Genomic DNA, 13049 nt, shown 5'->3' with positions numbered 1-13049 from the left:
TTAATTTTTATTTTTATCGTTTACGTTTAAGAATTTGTAAGCCTTAATTCTAAAAAGAGCGAGCTTAGAAATCGTGTTCCTCTATAATTTTTATTATTATCTTTTAAGAGCTTTTATAATTTTAATGCTAATTTTCACTTGCGTTACGCACGTTCGAATCGTTCAGCGGTTGGTGCTAATTTGATATTCAAAGATATTACGTAGAATAATATCGAAAATGTTACGTAAATTAATAATTACGTAATTTATTAATTACGTAAATAATAAATTAGGGAGATTTAAATTTTTGATTCCTTTAATGTTTTTAACATTTTTTACTGGAATATATTGGACAAAATCTTATTTAAAAAAATAGTACGTTTAGATAATTTTTCTTTGTGAAAAGAAACAGTTTTATATCTTTTGAACGATTATCCACGTATTTTTAACGATTATTTATCTATTCGTTATATTTTTTTGTACGATTTTAAATAACGTACAATATTAATAAAATCCAAGCTTGAAGACTTTTTAAATTATTGTTATAATTTCTTCAGCACCAACTGCTGGACTTTTATCTATCTAAAACGAGTTGTACGTACATTTAAAAAAAAATAACTCTAATTGACTGTTTCTATGGTTTAGGAAGAAGAAAAAAAGAAAGGAAAGAATATTGTAAGCAAATCGTGCCATCGTATGACGATCAGTGTTCGTCGTTGTGCCAATAACAACGCAATCAATCTGAAGAAACCTATTCATAGTATTCATAATCATCACTCACGTATATATTCGCGTATACACTCACGTCCATAAGATTGATTCACCGAATAAAACTTCCATAAACCTTAATATAAGAAACAATTCTACTTTTTATTTGCACACACATCGACGAATCCCCCGAACAAAAATAAACTGCTAAATATCTCTATAATTAAATACATTAATGCTCGATGATCCTCGTTCATCATTATACGTCTAATCTAACTCCATCCTATAATTAGAAGTTCTACGATAACGATCACTTATGTTACAATGTATTAACCCTTAACAGCCGAACTTAATTATAATTAATTATAGAAAATGAAATGCTTCATTATACGGATATTTGAAGTAATATTCTGTATTATACAGGGTGTCTGGTAATTGATACTGTGATAACCAGTGGTTAGTTAATGTGGTTAATAACCAGTGGTACAGAATAATACTATGTGAAAGGATCTGTTGAAAATATAGAACGAGAGATTTTCGTACGACGTTCGAGAGAATGAAATTCTGAAGCTTTGTCAGCTCGTGTTCACACGACATTCACGAAACATATTCAAAATTTATTTTCTCGAAAATACGAAGAATCATCAGTTACGAAACACTCTGTACTATATCACATTATTATATCACTATCGTATTGATAAGAAATGTCGATATTATAACTCCTTAAGACTCCCTTAATATTTATTTGCGATTCAGCTTAATATGTATTGGCCCTGTGTAATTTCAAGATTAAAAATATAAAAGAATTCATTCCTGATTACGATATCGTACATGATTTACAAAATCATCGACCGTCAAGGGTTAAATGAGAATTCTTTCGTCCAGAATTATTTTCCAGACGATCGAATTATTATCCATTGCATCACGAGGATCGAACTAACTTGTAGCCTTGAACAATTATGTACAGTTGAATCTCTAGCGTAGGAATATTTCAAAGAATCTCAGGTTTTGAGGAACGATAGCTGATATTTGCAACGAACAATAGTATGTCTTTTTAATCGGTAACTGAAAGCAGGGGCTAGTCTCATAAGTACGCGAATGATTCTAGTTGCTAGAATCATTGTTTAAAGGTGGTATAACGGAGATTGCGCGCTTAAGACGAACAGGTCGGAGGATCGAAAGGAACGAGATTGGAAATATTCGCGTCTCTTCGCGAATCAGAATTTTACTATTTCTAATTGAACACGTGACGGAGTTTCGATCTGTTTCAAGTAACATTTAAACCTGAGTGTTACGCCGGGCGACTCTCTGCCTGGCCCAGGTCACACACCGCGGATCATAACACTGAGCATTTTCAAAATTAACTCATTATCTATCAATTTTTCTTCTAAAATTTGTATATAATTCTATAAATTATTTACTGCTTTTTCCATTGGATTTAAACAGAACAATTTCGGAAGAATGTCGAACATTATGTTAATATCCTTTGTATTAAAAAAAATTCCTGCTTAAAAAGATCCTACAACTTTCATTTTATAATCTCAATTGGGTATGATGGTAGCTAATGAACGCTTAGCAATTAATTGTTTTAATGCATTCCATTTTATGAATGATCAGTAATTACGGATTCAAGGATACTTATTAGAAGTAATATTCTTATTATATCTAAATATATCAAATAGAGATATTTCTCGTATTAATACTGAAAGATCATAAAAAAGGAAATATCATAAAAGAATTTCAATTTTGATGTTTCATTAGAATAATATATATATATGTATGTATATATTTAAATTAAATAACAGAGATCTCAGAGTTTTCAAAGCATTCAACGTGTTGATGCATAAATGGATGATGAAAAAAAGCCACGTTGATCGAGCGAACGCAAAATACTCTTCGGTTTAAAAGTCGATCGAAACTCTCATTTCAAGTGTCGGCGATTTATGAATCACCTATATTGATACAAAGGCGATTCGTAATAAAGGAGACAAGTTGAAAGCTTGACAATGCGCGAAGACAGCTCTCTTTTTGTGTTTCGAGTCTCGTGGCAATCCTTTGTTATTCACGGTATTTCATAGTTAAATCAATTCAACTAGAGTATTCCTTCAACGAGAAAAGAAAAAAAAGAGCAAGAAGAAAAAGATATAGATCTTTCTTTTCGATTTTTAAAGCGAAAGATGCGTAAATACTATGGTATATTATTTCCTTATATATCGCTTCCTTTAATACATATATCCAATACTGAATTTAATTGTACATTTACATAAGATACTTGAATCGTTTCTCATTTCCAACACTTTACCGACGTTATAGTACGCGAAATAATTACATCGCAATATGTGAACGCAACGTAATTTAAATGCCGCGTTCTTAATTCTTTAAATTTCTTCACATTTTTATACAGTCATTCCAATTAAAAAAAGATACACTTTAAAGAAAATTATCTTGTGTGCAACAAAGCTACTTCGTCGATGAAGCGTCAATTAATTGCTTAAACGTATACCTTGTGTAATTTGACGATTCTTGTCTCTTTCACTGCAATAATCGATACTTCCTCCTAGTTTCTCTCAATAGCTCTCCAATCTCAATACGTTCGTAATATCTTAACATCTAACATCACACGCACACGTTTAATAACTATATTTACAACGAATTTGGCAAGTTTCACGCCACTGATAAGTTTCATGTCACTGACAAGTTTCATGCCATTGACAAGTTTCATGCCACTGGTAAGTTTCACCCCCTACTGGCAAATTTCGCGCCACTGGCAAGTTTCGCGCCGTCGCCAAATCTAACCGCTATAACCTAGTACAATCCATTTTTTGAACACTGCCAGTAAACGCTGGATTTGAAAGGCCTTTCTTCTTTCTATAAGATTTTTACAGCATTTTGCTCCTGTCAAATTGAAATAAACGATTATTAGTAAATTTATATTGACATAAGGCGGAGGAAGAATATTATAGAATCTATACTTACGAGGATATACACGGAACCCACCAGAAACTTTGTTCCTTGCCGAAGTCGTTACCCTCCTGTAGGGTTTCTGGTAATTCCTGGTTCAACGTTTCTGGCAAGCCAAGGGTCAGGAAGGCGTGTCCAAAAGACAGCAAACCGAGGGCAACCAGCGGTAAAGATGGATCAATGTCAGCCTAAATTAAATGAAAAATATTCTCCCTTTTATACGCTTCCCTTTATACCTCTTTTAGAAGTAATAGCGATTAATTCCGCTTTCCGCTAATTCCTTAATTTCCCTTCGATTTTCGGGAAATAAATGAATACTTCCATAAGTTCATTTTCGGTAATAACATTACACAAATAATAGTATACTTTGAGGTAAATTTATAATTCAAAACAGAATAACTTACACAATAATCAAGAGTGTCCTCGCAAATATTCCTCTTCGTATTTTCTGTATACTTAATATTCTTTTAAATATTAATAAAGAATATTGGTTAAAGACAGAATTTGAAGAAGTTGTCAATATACAAAGGATCATTGGTGTCACCTGTATAACGAGATTTTGTAAACATTCGTTTCATTTAGAAACGAAGCTATAGTGTAGTATCGCAAACCTGTAAATAATTACAGACAATAGAAAAGTTACATTTCCTTCGCAAAAAAACGAAACGGAGGAAAATATATCGAAAATCTATCTTGTTTCCGTGATTCGTAAGATCACAAGAAGAATCCATGGCCGACAAGGAACATAATTTTTCTACAAATTAAACCAACTTAAAAAAACGTATTTCAATAACAAATAATATTAGTCGTAAATTAAAAAAGAGGTTGAGTAATTTTCGGATCGTAGAAATACGATGTCGTTAACAGAAATTTCGATTCACTTATCAGATAAATAATGTAAGGTCCCAAAATGTGGGCGATATAACCGATGATATGGATCAAAGACACGCCCTGAGCTCTCACCACAGTCGGCGGCATTTCCGCTGCATATTGGAAACCAATATTCGCGGCGATATTCACCCCAAGACGCGCTATAATCGCCATGGCAACCATTGTCGAACCTTGAATAAGTTGAGAAATATGTAAATGCCACGATCGCCGCATTCCACGCACGATACATACACCCGATGCGCGCATGGTCCAATTAAAAATTAAATGTCATCCCTGTCGAGTATGTGACGTTGAGAAATAAATGTCAATCGTTAATGGAATAGGATTTAAAGGCGAAAAAGAAAAAGAAAAGAAGAGAAGAAGAATATTTGTATAAAAAAATTTTATAAGATTCGATTATTATTAATACTAAGTAAAATGACCGGATTGTATAATTGTAAATTCTCTATAATACGATTTTAAATAATACGGGTCTATATTATTATGTCGTTCAAGTCTGTTGTCTATAAACGATAAAAGAGAATTCGAAGGAAAGTTTTGTTGCAAGATGAGGAAATAAAAATAGTAAATTGTTTTATAACTACAACGTTCTATTCTAAATACGGATTAAAAAATGTCTATTTTCCACTCCTTAATGTCCTTGAAAACACGGATATCCCCTAACGCTACCGCTTATCTCCTTACTATCTAACAAAAACATTATTCTTGCATCAAGCACGAGCTTTCATTTCTCAATCTCCCAAAGCTTTCACTGGAGAAGCTTCAGAAAAGCGCTTTTTAAAACGACCGTCGATCGATAAAACCGGATTTTTTCTATAAAATTCACCCCCGCTTTCTCACTGCTATTCACACGTTCCTGCTATTTTATTGAATAATATCGATTGACAAGTCATTTATCAAGAAATAAAAAAAAAAAAAGAAAAAATGTTACCAGAGGGGGTAGCGATGGCAACGAAGGAGAAAATACCACAGAGGAACACCGATGCGAAACCCATCCATCGTCTGCCCCATCTGTCGAGGAAAAGGGCGAGTAGAACAGCGGCCGGAAGTTCCGTGAGGGACGCTAAAGAGAACGACGTGAAAACGTCGGGGTCCAGAAGTTTCATGTTCCAAACGTGGCCGTCGAACACCCACACCATCAGCAACCTAGAAAAAAATCTGCCGAGTCATACATAAATCACGCTGGACTTCAAGATCGTTTATTAATCCTTCGCATACTCGTTCCCTCGCGTTTGACGTTTATCGATGCTAATTATATACTTAAGCAGATTCTTAATGACCCACATAAAATGCCCCATATACTCTCTTAATGTTCATTCGAGTAGTTTGTATCTAGTTTATGGTAATTTGTGTCTATTTTAATACTGGTTTTATAAAGACAGGGAAGTAGCGTCGAGGCTGATTGATTGGTAACTTGGTTGAATTAACGGTATAATATAATTGGAATATCGTGAGGCTGAGAGTTAAGAACATATTATTAGTTAATTTTATTTTAGGAAATGCAGGAAGATTCAGAATTATCATAGTATTAAAAACAAAGAAAATATAAGAAACGTAAAGGAAGTATAAAATTGAATACCTTTCCTATCTACAGGAATCCTATCTAAGTCTACGACTTCTTTTTTCGCGTAGAATCATCCCCTTTCCGCTTGTACCATCAGTTACCAACCACCCTGTATATCTTTTCGTACATGATTATAAATTTCTCTGGTGTCTTAGTTTTTTCTAAAATAATATTGTAATCATTGCTGAGAATTTACAAGTAAAAAGTTCTAGCTGTGTAGTTTGTTCGATTGATGTTGGAAAGGTTAACTTACCAATAAATGATGAGCATGATAGTGATACGACCAAGTCGTGGCAGCTTGAAGAGATGTAGGACAGTGTATTGATTATGCGATTGATCCTTCTCATTCATCGCCTTGCAACTTTTCTCAAATTCGTCGAATATTTCTTGCTTCACCTCTTTACCGTTCACTTTAGCGAAGTTTTTCAGCATCTCGATCGCTTTGTCCACCCTGCCACTGGTTATGTACCAACTACGGAAGTATATGAAATACGCAAACGTTATAAAAGCCTGTAAGAAATTTTCAAAATCATCACTTTCACCAACCTTTTGTATCGACAAACTTTTTGTGCAAATTTGAATAGAGCTGTCTAGTTACGCATCAATCATTTATTTTGCACAGCTAAAAATGTGATGGCTTATCGAGAGAAAGATGTTGACCTTGAGATGTTTTATTTACGAGACAGAGGAATCGATGTAATAACCGATCCCAAGATAGTATGTATTGCTGGATAAAATATTACCCAATTTAATTCAGCTATAATTTTGGAATTTTTATGGTCCGGTCTCAAAGGACTTTTGATGTTTTAAGAGAAACTTTAACGTAAAAGAAATTTCTTATATTTCTTTGAGGATTATTTTTAAAGAATTTTCCGATGATACGAAGATACAAAAATAATCCAAAGGACGAGGTAAGATTAAATGTCTACTATACTATCGTATACTAATTTACTTACGAAATTTCTTTGTATTATATTTTTATAATGAAAAAGAAATTGGAATTAAACTACCGTGCACTTTCAGGAACAATCCATGGTCCTACAAACGCAACCACCATAGGACACGCGGTGACCATGCTGAGGATCCTCCAATTTGAGATCCAATATGCGATTCAAGGCAGAAGACTCGAGGCTGCCGCGAAATAAAGTCCAAACGACATGTTCGCTACCAGAGTTCGATATTTCGGACCGACATATTCGATCACTGAAAGAATAATTCGTGATATCGTTATTGTATTACATCGTTATAGAAATCTTCCCAAATGTTTCGTCAATTTCGTTTCTTCATTTGATATAATAATATTGTTTCCTTATTTCCTTTAGGTTTGTCCTTTCTTCGTTTTTTACCAATCTAATTTCAAATATTCGGACTTATTTGTAGATTTTATAAATCATTAACATCGACAATGTAAGATCGTTTTGAATTAAAAAGAATTTTAAAAGGAACACTGCTTTCATCTCAATATCGAACGGAGAGTGCCTCAGTAATCGTGGTATAACCGAAGATTATTCTCCATAGGGAAATAGGTCACTCGAAAGATACAATTTCATACCAGAAAAGTATACAGAATTAAGTATCCTGTCGTTTAAAATAAAATATCTTAAAGTATCCCTAGACACATGTAATTTTAATACCAAACTAGATATACAATTACACAACAAATTTCAAATTACGAGATATAATTCCAAAATATAAAGTTTCAGTAAAATCATTTACCATTAAATATCTTAAAATTGATATCGTAAAATTCGAATAAAAATTTGACTTAAGAAAAAACAAACCGACATAGGGCAATAAACATTTATTCAAACACGTCATAAATAGTTAATCGTTACGTAAAACGGGACCGATACCGGTGCCTCATTATTAGGTCATAAATTATAGTTTTCCTATTCTCAACAGCTTTTTCTCTCTTATAATTTTCTCGATGACTCACCGATAATGAAAAGCACGTTGAAGCAGTTATCGAACGAGGTACCGACGACTAATCTCGCCAGACAGAAGCTCCAGAAGCTGTTGCAAAACGCAGTGCCGACAGACGCGATGAAACCAACCGCGTTACACGCAACCAACGCCGGAATTCTGCCACAATGGTCGGCTATGTAACCGAATATTAAGCCTCCAAGAATGCTGCCGACGAAGAAGGCCGATTGTGCTGCTGAGCCGAGGAATGCGTGGTCGCATACCCATTCCAGCTGAAACAGAAAAGGGGGATGCTTTATGATTGCGGCTAGTTATGAAAAAACACCGCGTGGTTGGAAAATCGATAGAAGGTGAAGAGAATAAGGAAGACGACGAAAGGACGAGTAATAAATTCCGTAGTTTTTTAATATCATCAGAATTGAGAACCTGAGTCGTAGGTTAGTTAATTGTAGTCTTTTGGTAATATTTTTAGTAATAAAATAGTAGAGGTTGTTTGCATAATTCTTGAATATGATTAGAGAATTTGTCATAGTGGAAGGAATATAAATTTGTTAAGTAGAAGATAGTATCTCCCGATTTAAGTAGGACTTTTTTAGTAATAAAATAGCAGAAATAGAAATTAGAAATAATAATAATAACAATAAATATTCGATAAAAATTTCTTGAGTCGTAAGAAGTTACCAAATGCGTATTTATACGTTCAATTCGAAATATCTGTCTATTGTACAGTTGTAACTTTCACTTTCCGATTTATGCGATATTATATAAACGGATTCATGTTCGTGATTTAATACGCCGAGGCGTACAAATAATTAAGGATGACAAGGTTAATTTTATGTTCCGCTGTAAACGAGCTCTGTTAAGATGCAAACAGCACAACAAGTAATTACACCTACGTCTAAGTTCGTGCAACCAACAAGGACTTCTTTTATAATGACTGCATTATATGCTATCGTCAGCAGCTTTACGAAAGACCGTAAATATTTATAGAACGACGGTTCCAACAGTTTTAATTTAAATAAAAATTTGTTAATCGGTGTCGAAAGTTTGAAGTTACTTTATATAAAGAATATAATTTTCTCTTGTGATTTTACCTCGACAGCTATAGATTTGTATGGTATCATCGTGTGATTAAAGGTCCATCCATATTGGCATGGTTTTATTGGGGCCAGGATGGGTCTGCCTCTCTGATACCACTCTCCAATATGTCGGTATAGTTCACATTGTACATGTTACATCGCGAAAACGAAATCGCACCTTCCGCCAGCAATTCCTCACTCGACGCTGGAGGGATCGATAGTGCAATCCTACATAAAACAAGAATACGTTACATTAACGGTGATGAAATTTGCAAGAAGTATTTTTAAGAATACTAATTTTCGTTTGATTTTCTTATCTTTTTTTAAATAACCAAGGAAAAATGACAGCAAATGGTAGAGAGAGGGAGAGAAATGGGAAAAATAAGATGAAAATTCTACTCAAAAGTGCATAGTTTTTAATCCTAATCTTAAATTAGTCCAATTCCTTGAAACTTAATTCGAATCCTGTTTAAATAAAAAAAGTGACAAAAGTAATATACATAACAATATAAAAATCTATAATAATTTCTCTAATAAAGAATAACGACGATATCAGTAACAGTAATAACACATTATCTTTAATAGTGTTTACATTTTTGCATTTTAAAATTTTTTGTAAAAGTAAAATTCGCATAAAAATCCGCGGCCTACTTATTATTTATAAATCTGCTGTTTCAAAAAAAAAAAAATCAAAAATGGGAAAAGTGAAAGAATAAAGTAACAGGAAAACAAAAGCACAAAATACAAAAGAGGAAAAGAGACAATGACCGTAAAAATAGGAACAAAGGCAAGAGCTGGAAGGACGATCGTCCCGTATCTATTGCACTTCGAGGCATTCGAATTGTGTTGGGATTTAATTACCGATCGCTGCACGTATCGGCGAGTCTATTTCCAGACAGATAAACGGTACGCGGGGAGATTCGAGAAATTGTGCGAAACGAAAAAAAATTTCCTAGCCGATCAGTTCGCGGAACACGTAATGAGAACAGCCACAACGGCGGACATAGGAGCCGAACTGATTCGCCGGGCCGCCGAGGTGGCCAAGGCTGCCGAGGCACCCCGCGGCCACAAGGGCACGCAGAGGAAAACCCTGAAGGAGGCGGCGAGAACCATCACCGCGGGCGTGACAGAGTAAGTGAGGAGAACGGACCCTGTCACCGACGCACTCGCTATAGCGCAAGGACGCATAGCAACACTGGAGGCGGCGGTAGAGGCACTCCGAAAAGAGCCGGCCTCGCGCCCCACCGCGGATGAGAGCAGCTACAGGGCGCGTCTCGCTGCAGTCGAGCACCAAGTAGAGGAGATGAGATCCTTGCTGCACCGACTGGAGGAACAACTGCAGGGAACAGAAAAAGGAGAAGGAAAGGAGGTCGCCCCTGCCGCGAACACGAGAGGGATGGAGCCTGGAGCCCCAAGCGTCTCAGCGCCCAAGGGAGGCCGAACGGCTGTCACCGAATGGCAGACCGTCGGAAGGAAAAGAAGAGGAAAGAAGAAGGAGGCAGGGAAGAAGCAGCCGGCGAAGCTGATCCCCGAGACAGGGGCGGAGAGCCAGAGGAAAACTCCGGAGAGTGGATTGGAGAACGCACGAAGAGGGGGAGGCAGGGGGACCCTCCCGCGCGCACCGAGAACGTCAGCGGTAACAATCACCCTGACGGACAAATCGAGCCAATCCTACGCGGAGGTGCTGGCTGCGGCCAAGGACAGTGTCTCCCTGACCGAGCTCGGCATCAACACGATGAGGATGCGGAAGACCATCACCGGAGGTGTCATCTTAGAGGTCCCTGAGGACCAGGGAAGGGAGAAGGCCGCAGCGCTCGCAGCACAGCTGACGCGGGCTCTGGACCCGAACGAGGTCCGCGTGGCGACCCCCTTCCGAGCCGCGGAGGCAAGGGTGTCCCTGATAGACATAGCGGCCACCAAGGTGGAAATCCAGAACACCCTGGCGAGGGAGAGCGGCTGCAAGCCGGCTGGGAGAAATCCGCCCCGCCCGGAACGGACTTGGCACCGTATGGATACGAGGCCCTGCCAGTGCAGTGAGGAAACTGGCCCAGGCTGGAAAGGTCGCCATAGGCTGGTCGACGGCGAAGGTCGAAGCCATCGAACGGAGACCGTTACAGTGCTACAGGTGCCTTGGGATAGGACACACGGGGAAGACCTGCACCGCCAAGGAGGACAAGGGGCACCTGTGCTTCAGATGCGGCGAACCAGGGCACCAGGCGAGAGCATGCGTTACTGCGAGCCCGAAATGCCTGCTCTGCGAGGCGCTTGGAGCACCGTCGGTGCACAGGATGGGGGGACCGGCCTGTGCCCCCTCGAAGAAAGGAACGAAAGGAGCCGCCTGCGGATCCACGGCTGCAAGAGGCAGCGAGAAAGGCTCCCCGTCGCAAAGCGACCCTAAGCCCGCGAACAAGGAGGTAGGCACGGAGGAAGCCACAAACAAGGAAAGAACACTAAAGAACTGAGAATGCGCATCCTCCAGACTAACCTGCGAAGGTCAAGGCGAGCACAAGACCTGCTCCACCAAATCATCCGGGAGAGCACGGTCGCCCTAGCGGTGGTGGCGGAACCATACAGAGTACTGGATGCCCCGGAGTGGGTCGGAGACACGGACGGAATGGTTGCCGTCACCTGGACATCAACGCCTGGGGCGTTCGCCCACGGAGCCCTGCTGGAACGCGGCAACGGGTACGCCGCGGTCGAGTGGGCAGGGATGATGGTGGTGGGGGTGTACGTGTCACCTAACAGCGGACGGGCAGCGTTCGAAGAATTCCTAGACGGAGTTGGCGAGTCCTGGGAGACTTCAACGCGCACTCCACGGAATGGTGGAACGCCAGGACCAACGCGCGCGGCCGCACGCTATCAAACTGGGCCGCGGGACTTGGACTTCTGTTAGTGAACAGGGGCTCGACCAGTACCTGCGTGACGTGCAGAGGGAGCTCCATTGTTGACATAACATGGGCCTCCCCCGAGGCATTCAGGCGGATCTCAGGCTGGAGAGTGGCCGAAGGGGTCGAGACGCTGTCAGACCACCTCTACATATTCATGGAGGTGGACGCACCTGGACCTGGAATACCGACGACAAACGACGGGCGCGGCCCGCCGAGGGGGAGACACGCGCGCCCACCACCTAGATGGAAAATAAAGGAGAGGAATGAAGATCTACTCCAGGCGGCTGCTATAGCAACAGCTTGGAGCTGGGAGGCCTCGACAACGACGACCGAAGCAGACGTGGAAGAGGAGGCCGAGAACCTCCGCCAAGCCATGACAGCAATCTGCGACGCATCCATGCCACGAGCCACACCGGGCACGGTGCGAAGCAGAGCAGTTTACTGGTGGAACCCCGACATCGCGGAACTGAGGACGAGATGTGTCCGGGCCCGAAGACAGTACCTAAGGGCCCGCCGCTGGCGACGACGCGACGAACAAGAAGTCTCCTTGCGCTACCGGACGTACCGCGCGCTACGGCGCTCGCTGCAAAGGGAAATTAAAAAAGCGAAGGACCGTACTTGGTTCGAACTGGTCGAAACAGTCGAGTCGGACCCATGGGGGAGGCCATACAGGACGGTGACACAGAAACTACGCGCGAAGGGCCCCCTGACAACGGCGGAAATGGAGCCTGCGCTGCTGACGCGGATCACCGGAACGCTCTTTCCCCCACAAGAAAACAGAGCGGCGGAACGGCCACGGGAAACGACACGACCGCTGGAATGGAGGGACGACTGGGAAGTCACGGAGGAGGAGATATGGGAGGCAACCAGAAGAATGACCGCCCGCAATGTGGCACCGGGCCCGGACGGAATCCCTGGCCGGATCTGGGGGGAAGTGATGGGGGTCATGGCCCCCAGACTCCGGCACCTCTTCACAAGATGCCTGAGGGAGGGAGTCTACCCCCGTGCGTGGCGGACGGCGAGGCTGGTCCTGCTCGATAAAGAGGGCCGACCGAC

The 13049-nt window shown here is 40.2% G+C and overlaps 1 pseudogene; it reads right to left on the bottom strand.

Annotated features, from left to right (window-relative positions):
- Window positions 1-3442: 3442 nt before the first annotated feature.
- On the bottom strand, window positions 3443-9338 carry LOC117240808 (annotated as a pseudogene).
- Window positions 9339-13049: the final 3711 nt, after the last annotated feature.

This window comes from Bombus vosnesenskii, unplaced genomic scaffold (genome assembly GCF_011952255.1).
Source record: "Bombus vosnesenskii isolate JDL3184/JDL3185 unplaced genomic scaffold, Bvos_JDL3184-5_v1.1 scf7180000014957, whole genome shotgun sequence".
Taxonomy (NCBI): domain Eukaryota; kingdom Metazoa; phylum Arthropoda; class Insecta; order Hymenoptera; family Apidae; genus Bombus; species Bombus vosnesenskii.
Note: the sequence above shows the minus strand (reverse complement) of the source record. Positions and strands in the feature narration are given on the sequence as shown.